The sequence below is a fragment of the Acipenser ruthenus genome, chromosome 2 (genome assembly GCF_902713425.1).
Source record: "Acipenser ruthenus chromosome 2, fAciRut3.2 maternal haplotype, whole genome shotgun sequence".
NCBI classification, from domain to species: domain Eukaryota; kingdom Metazoa; phylum Chordata; class Actinopteri; order Acipenseriformes; family Acipenseridae; genus Acipenser; species Acipenser ruthenus.
In genome coordinates, this window is record NC_081190.1 from 78701072 (window position 1) to 78709139 (window position 8068).

The window sequence follows — 8068 nt, forward strand, 5'->3', positions numbered from 1 at the left end:
CAGCTCATTATTTTCTACATTACAATGGAACTCTGACTGAATTGTGTTACATGTTAATTTGAGTTCATACTAGTCTCCAGTGATTATGGCTGTTTTGCTGTGGTAATTTTTTTTATAATACAGAGTACAGTACTGATAGCTGTTTTTCATATCTGAGTTCACAATGCCCTCTAGTGTTTAAAATATGAATAGTATATACAGCCACAGAAAGCAATGGGTCCTATTTTGAGGCATAAAACTTTTTTTTTTTTTAAAGAGTAAAACCATTTTTATGTAACCATTTTTTTTCATGAGCCACCCAAAAGCCAATAACTTTTTTGCTTAATTAAACAGGCGACTGCATATTCAAGGTGACTGTGCCATTCCCTTGCATTGGGGGAATTTTGGTTTCTATTGCTCAGATTTTATTTCTGTGTTTTCTGATTTCTGTAGCTGCTATCTGGACCTATCATGACAAGATTTTATTGTTGGGTAATTTCAACAATGTTCATATTGCTGTGGCCTGAGCACCAGTAACAAATTTGTTTTGACTTCTGCTCGATTCTTTTGAGATTGTTCATTATGTTAAGGACTCCACTCATAATAATGGACACATTTTGGATCTTGTAATTTCAAGGGACTTTCAATTTCCAATCTCTCTTTGACTCGTCAGATCACTCCGCTGTTCTCTTTAACGTAGCCTTTCCACACCTTCTGAATCCAAAGACTGATAAAATTTTGCTCTGTCAAAAATCTTGACCCAGATAAGGTTACAGCTGAGGGCTGAAGAGCTACTGGACTTCAAGTCCATTTTCAGATTTGGGAGGAACATCAGAATAAGGATATAAAAGTCTCTAAATCTTGCAAGACCTCACATTGTGAATATTATCAATAGTGCTTTATCATCTACTTTAGATCATCCCTTAAATTAGCTGTTGTTTGACCACTTTAAGAAAAAGCCTGATGTTTTGAGTGACTATAGGCCAATACCTAACTTGCCATTTTTGGCAAAGGTCTTGGAATGTGTAATGGTCATCCAGCCGCAGGATTGTCCCACAGTGTGACTGTTTTTTGTGCTGACCGTAGAACAGACAGTTCTGGAGCTGGTGGTGAATGACTTGTTGCTCAACTCTTATTCAGGCTCCCTTTCTGTCTTAATTTGATTCGATTTAAATGCAGCCTTTGACAGAGTTGATGATAACATTTTACTTCACCGCCTATAGTACTATTTTTTTTTCCTGTGAAAGGTGCTGCCTTGGAATTGTTTGCATCTTATCTTACAAATAAACACCAGGGAAATAACGTCTGGGGTCCCTCAGGGCTGCATACTTGGTCCTTTGCTCTTCTGCATATTGATGCATACCTGCCAAGTCTCCTGATTTAGAGCATGATTCTCCAGTCTCCTGATGAGACTCAAGAAACTCCCCCCCGCCCCCCCTCCAATCATTATGTATATATCTTAATTTAACACCCGCTGCCGCATGAAAAAAAATCTCCCGATTTGGTATTTTCAAAAGTTGTCAGGTATGTAGATGTTACCTCTGGGTATAATCTTCAGAGATAATGGAATAATTTGTCACTTTTATGCTGATGTTACACATATTTATTTGGTCATGAAAACATCTGAATCATATGGATATATCCGGCTGTCAGTCTGTATTACTGATGTTATTGCAACTTATCGATGATAAATCAGAGGTCATGGTCCTGTGGTCTCAAGATGAACGCATCCAGCCTAAATCTCACGTTGGATTGTATTTCTATTGAACAGGAAGTCCGCAGTTTGGGAGTCAATTTGGACTCGGATCTTACTTTTGTTGTCCAAATTTGTAGTATTATTAGAACGTCATTCTTTCATCTCAGAAATGCAGCCTAACTTAGATCATGCTTGACCCTGGTGGATACTGAGAGATTGGATCTTTTTGTCATGACCTGGATTGATAATTGCAATGGTCTTTTTATTATTTTATCTAATTGAGTTATGAGTAGACTGCAACTCCTGCTTATATTGCAGACATGTTCATCCATACTGCATGTCCCTAGTCATGCCCTGAGGTCACAATGTCTTTAATTAGTTTGACTCTCTGCCCAATGGAGCATGTGCCTTTTCCAACTATGTGCCTAAACTCTGGAACTAAATTCTACAAGGTATTAGGGACTATTGATTTTGTTCAATGCTTCAAAACTAACTTGAAGACTTATTTATATAGTCTGTCTTTGTACTCAATATGCACAGTGCTCTGAGGTGTGTGTCACACAAAAAGTGCTTTATAAGTCAAAGTTTGTTGTTGTTATTCAAGATGTTCATATAATGACAGTGCCAATAGTAAGTGACAATAGTCTGATTGGTAAAAAAATAAATACGATGTTGTATAGTAATCACATTTATGTTACTGTGCTTGCTTTATTTACAGTATCTTTTATCCAGGTTTTCTTAATTGAGTATGAATAAACAATTTATTTGTATTAAGTTTTTAATTTTGTATATGTCTGTGAAGGAGTGTTTTAAAAATTTGAATTGAGTTGTACACATTTTATAACCCACCAGGATTGCGCCAACCAGTTATTTTAATCTCAGAATAACCACAGAATGGTGGCTGATGCAATCTAAGAGAATCCTCAGTACTGTAACATGCTCTCTGAAAATCCAACTTTAGTTCATCCTGCCAGGGTACGGATTGATCTTTTTATTAGTGAGGGAGATGGTTGTCTCCAAATACGTTACAGGTATTATATGACAAGTGCTTTTGTTTTTCCTTTTTCTAAACTCCCTGATTTCATTAAAAAAAAAGTTTGTTAGGTGCTGCTTGCAATCAATCATCTGGCTCGGCAACAGGCTGCCGTGAATGGACCCTATTTGTGATGTTTGTTTATCCAAACTGTATCATTTTTTGTTATCGTGAGCATCCCAATGGAAGCGACAGGCAGATATTCTACTTTTCATATAATTAGTATGACTATACCTGCATGTTTAAGGCACAAAGGATTGGCTGGGCAGTGCGGCACTGTCTCCAGAGTTGTGCCTCCAAGACAGGGTTAGGTTTCCTGTTGGGGCAGTGTGAATAACAGTCACTGACTGTTTAACTCCAGCCCACTATTTATAAAGCATTCATTATCCCCTGCTGGAGACGAAAATGGGATAAAGAGGAAGTGGTTGACACCACATTTTTACATAAACCTGGAGAACCGTGTATGTCATGAAACTTGGTATTAACATTATTAGGCTTAAGACAGTTGTTGAGAGTATTGGATTCAGGAGATGAAGGTGTACAGCTATGGTCAAAAGTTTTGCATCACCCAGAATTTTAGGATTGATACAGAATTCTAACAAAAAATAACGACATGAACATCATTTTGATCTTTTATTTAACACCACATACTCAAGGAAGCCATAATAGTAGTACAATATTTCATGTTAGATTTCGAAAATGTCATATTTGTCAGTTTTTTGTTACGTATATGGAGAACTACAAAGCATATGTATTTCACTATGTTAACATAACATTATTCAGCAGGTTTCATTCGACTTTATGAAGCAAAATTAGTTAATTCTATAGGGTGATGCTAAACCTTTGGCCATAGCTGTATGTCTGTCCATTTATACATCCATGCCACCCATGTTTGCATACAGCACATCTGGAGAATCGCTTCTCAAACTGAGATGAAGCAGTTCATTGCTAATACGTACTCTATACTTTACTGTGAATTCTGTTGATATATGTCATGGTCATCAACCTTTTTATCACACTAGTAGCTCTCATTTTGAATTTACAGCAGTGGCGGGATGTATGTTGCTGACACCCTTGTTAGTACAGTTTACATCTTTATTTACTTTAGAACATGAGAATTGAAAGATAATAAAACTCCAAGGGCCTTCAGTAGTAAAAACACAGCACTGCCATTCTGACTGATGAAGGCATTAGCCACAAACTGTTGTTTACTTGACTTAGGCAAGTGCAAAGCAATGCATTTACTCCAGTCACTAATGAACTGTTTCTAATTTATTTATTTATTTTTTTAAAGGAGAACATTCCATGATTTTTGATTGAGAATGTTTATTCATTATTAAGTAAATGCTATAATAATGAGAAATGTAATAAAGTACCTCAGAGACAATTGTCAGCTACCAGTACTATGGCTGTTTTATATACAACATTAACCATTTTAATTTCCTTTCACAAAAAACATGTGTAAATTGCACCTGATTGTTCCCCAAAAGAAATCTTAGGATAATAAATGCCAGATAATACTATTTTCTTGTGGGAAAGCGTCCACTACTAAGGTTTGATATGTTTATAAAAGGTATTTATCAGTCTGTACTGTTCTTGTGTTAAGAACACAAAACTGCGTGAATTTGTTTTAAATGCATTTTTATAATGAATTTAGGTTTTTATCACTATTAGTTTGTTTGTAAAGATTTGAGCCCTCCATGGACAAATGACAATATGTAATACAGCCAATATTGCTTATTATATTATAACAAAACACACTCAAGACTAGTGTTAGTTTTGAAGTACATGGCTTTTTATTTAGAATTCTGTTACATTTACACCACAGCAGATCTCTGGTACATACATAAGGTTCACATTTAGAACATACTTCAAAATATGAAGTATGAATAGCAAACACACAAAAGGCAGACAGGGGGAAGAGAAGTTGGGTAGAAATACACTTTATATTCAGAACAAAAGCACATCTATAACAATCAATTTGCTGATTAAATGTAATATTTTAACACATTAATTTCCTGATTAAATTTGCTTATTGCTGATTAAATGTAATATTTTAACACATTAATTTCCTGATTAAATTTGCTGATTGCTGATTAAATGTAATATTTTAACACATTAATTTCCTGATTAAATTTGCTTATTGCTGATTAAATGTAATATTTTCATTACCGAGCTCTAGATTTGTGCTAGCAAGGGCCTGTGAAATCCGCCGTATGTGTTTGAACTAAATAAAATTGTAATTTTCTCTGGTGTCCACAGTGACACCTGCTGGGAGCCAAGGCAGCTGCAGGTATACCTTGTGGCTAGCAGCTCTCTGTTCCATCCAATATATACAGCCAAATACTGGACGATCTTGCACTCAAATTGGTATTTAGGAAAGCATCACAGACCCATTCACCCATCCTTTCCCTGCTACTTCTACATGCAGTGGAGACATGGAAGCCAGCCACGCCTCCAGGCAGGGCTTGGGATTCAGACCAGGCAAATTCAGACACATGCTGATCCAGTCAGATTGGCTCCAGGGCCACAGAGCAGAGCAATTGTTTTGGTGTGTTTGAAAGTGATGGAAAGTTGGCTTTTCTTGGGTATCTATTAGTTATTGTTCATCGAAACCCCAAATGTCCCTTTGCCTCTAATGCAATAGTGTGTAAACAGCAGCATTTCATCCTTTATGTTTTTTCCATTCATTTTTATGAATCAAGCATTAGCCAAAACATTTTTCTATTTGACTTTGTTCACTATACTTTACTTCAGAATCCATATGTGTACCTTTAGCAGTATTACAGTTAGGGCGTCTGATTTTTGCGTTTTACCCGATTTCTCCCCCCGAAAGCTTTTTACAGCATTCGGGTAAAACCCGAAAACTCCCCGACTACAGCTTTAAGGTTTTTGCTTTTTTTGCACACTTTTCTTCCCAGTTATTTGTTTTATGAGTGTGTGTTTTAGCCAAGAGCATTTAGATATAACAGTCGATCGTTTCTCTTTGTAAAACAGCATGGAGTAAAGTTGTTTAGTTTTCCTGTATGTTCTGTGTGCAATTATACTTGCAACTCCACTACAAAATAAAACTTGACTGGAACGGAGAAATGCCTCCATATGCAGAATGTGTATGAGAGAGAAAGAGAGAGAGATAGATGTCGTCAAAAGTTTGCATACCCCAATGTGTGGAAATATACATACGTTGGGGATTTAAACTGTTGACGACAGCTTTGTTGTCAACACTTTGTGCTTAAGCATTTGTTTATTTCTTTCTGAATAAAACACAATTTCTACCCGAATATTTATTCTTTCTTGACTGTATATAAAAAATACACCTGATTTCACTGATTTTTTCATTAAATAATTCTACCCGATTTTTAAAAAAGCATTCACCCGAATTTGGAAAATAATTTAACCCGAAAAACAGACGCCCTAATTACAGTATAGTGCTTTATATGCATTAGAGTTATGGGGATGTACTGCTTGTAACTGAAGTTCAAGACTTGAGTACCAATAAAACAGAATGTGCCGACTAGATTATTTTTCACAATAAAAATCTAGCTAAACATGAGCACTTCAAATATACACCAAAGTACAATTATACAGGATATAAAGTAAATAAGAAAATATATGTATAATTATACTCTATCTATCTATCTATCTATCTATCTATCTATCTCTATATATATTACTATTAAAATACATGTATATTATATCAAATGTTTATCAGAATAACTTTTCTAAATAAACTCACCTTTCCTCCCTCACCAAGTAAGGTTTTTGGAAAAAGAAACAAAAAGCACCCTCTACAGCGGTAAACAGATTTAAAAGTACATCTACAATACCATTACATTTTTTTTTATGAATGGAATGTTACCGCATTTGCTTTCAAACATCTTGTACAGTTCAGAAGAAAAAAACAAACAAAACAGTTGCTTGAAAGACTGCACTGGTGCATACTTTCAGTTACCCCACTGTGCCTAGTGTGTCTTTCTGAAATCACAGCAGACCCACCTGGCATTTGTTTAATCCACCTTAATACACTAAAGAACGAAGAATGTCAAGCCATAAAACGGTCAATTTAAACAAGAAATCAGAGAACAATCTGAGTCATTCAAAAAACTTTAGTATCTTGAACTTTAAGCCAACTTTAATTAATCAGAATGGGCTTTACAAGATGCTTTTCTTAAAACATTCCTTAAAACTGTCCATAAAATTTTCTGAATAGGGCTCAGTATCATCAGATCTGATCAAGAAACAGGATAACTCAGTGCTTCAATATGGTTAATGATGCTGAAATAGTTCTAGCTTTATGTTAGGGGCTTTATGTTATGTTAGTTCTACAGTATGTTAGGGGTAAATAGCTAATCTGTCAAATACACATTATAAAATTGACCCATGTAAAATCCCACCACAAGCACACTGATAGGAGCACGTCATGAGCCCATCCCATAGTCACAGTAAATTACACAGATTGTTTCCATGTTTGTGGTGGATTACTGTCTCTCCTACTTTTTTTTTTAATCCGTTATTTATCAATTTAACACCCATTTTGGAAATGCCCAATTTGAATGCCACTTCACCACTGGAACCCAGTCACCGATCACAAAGAATATACAGCAGATGAGTGACTTCACTGTCAATCACCTCTTCTCACCCGCCAAACCTAAAACAACGGGTGCTCTCAAGCTACTGAACCCTGCAGGCAAGAAGCCAGACTAGGAAATCTCCGATCTAATGACCAGTAGGCTACTGAAGTGCGGGGTGATGTGTTACTTGTGCCCAAACTATTTTCCTCCCCAACCCAACTGTTGCCTTCCCCAAAGGGAAGGCAACAGTTAATTCAATGGTTTCTGTGGGCTCCCAGTCAAGATTGACAACTTGCCACAGGATCCAAACCAGCCAGCTCCTGATCATATGACTCATTCAGCACTCCAGCCTGACAGTGCCTTTATAGGATGAGGAGCCAAGCTTCCCTCACTACTTTCTGCCACTCTTTTTTTGTCATGTTCTACGGCTACTATGGTATATATTCTTCTTACTTAAATTGAAGCAGCATGGATCAGATAAAAAAAAAAAAAAAACACTACTAAAAGGGTATTTTATTTATGTATTTTAAGCCAGTAGCACTGCCCTTTGATAAGGGTCATGTCATGTTGAGCCATTTTAATATACAAACTCTACTGTATACCTACTATCTTTATGTATTCAGGTCAATTGTGTGTGTCTGCTACTTCATGCAGCAAGTAGCAGACACACACAACTGCACAATCCAACTCTCCACATTTAAAACAGATGCATTCACTTTACTTTACTAAATATATAGAGCAGAATCAATAATGTATTAGTAGTTGACAAATAATGACCATGCCAGAAAA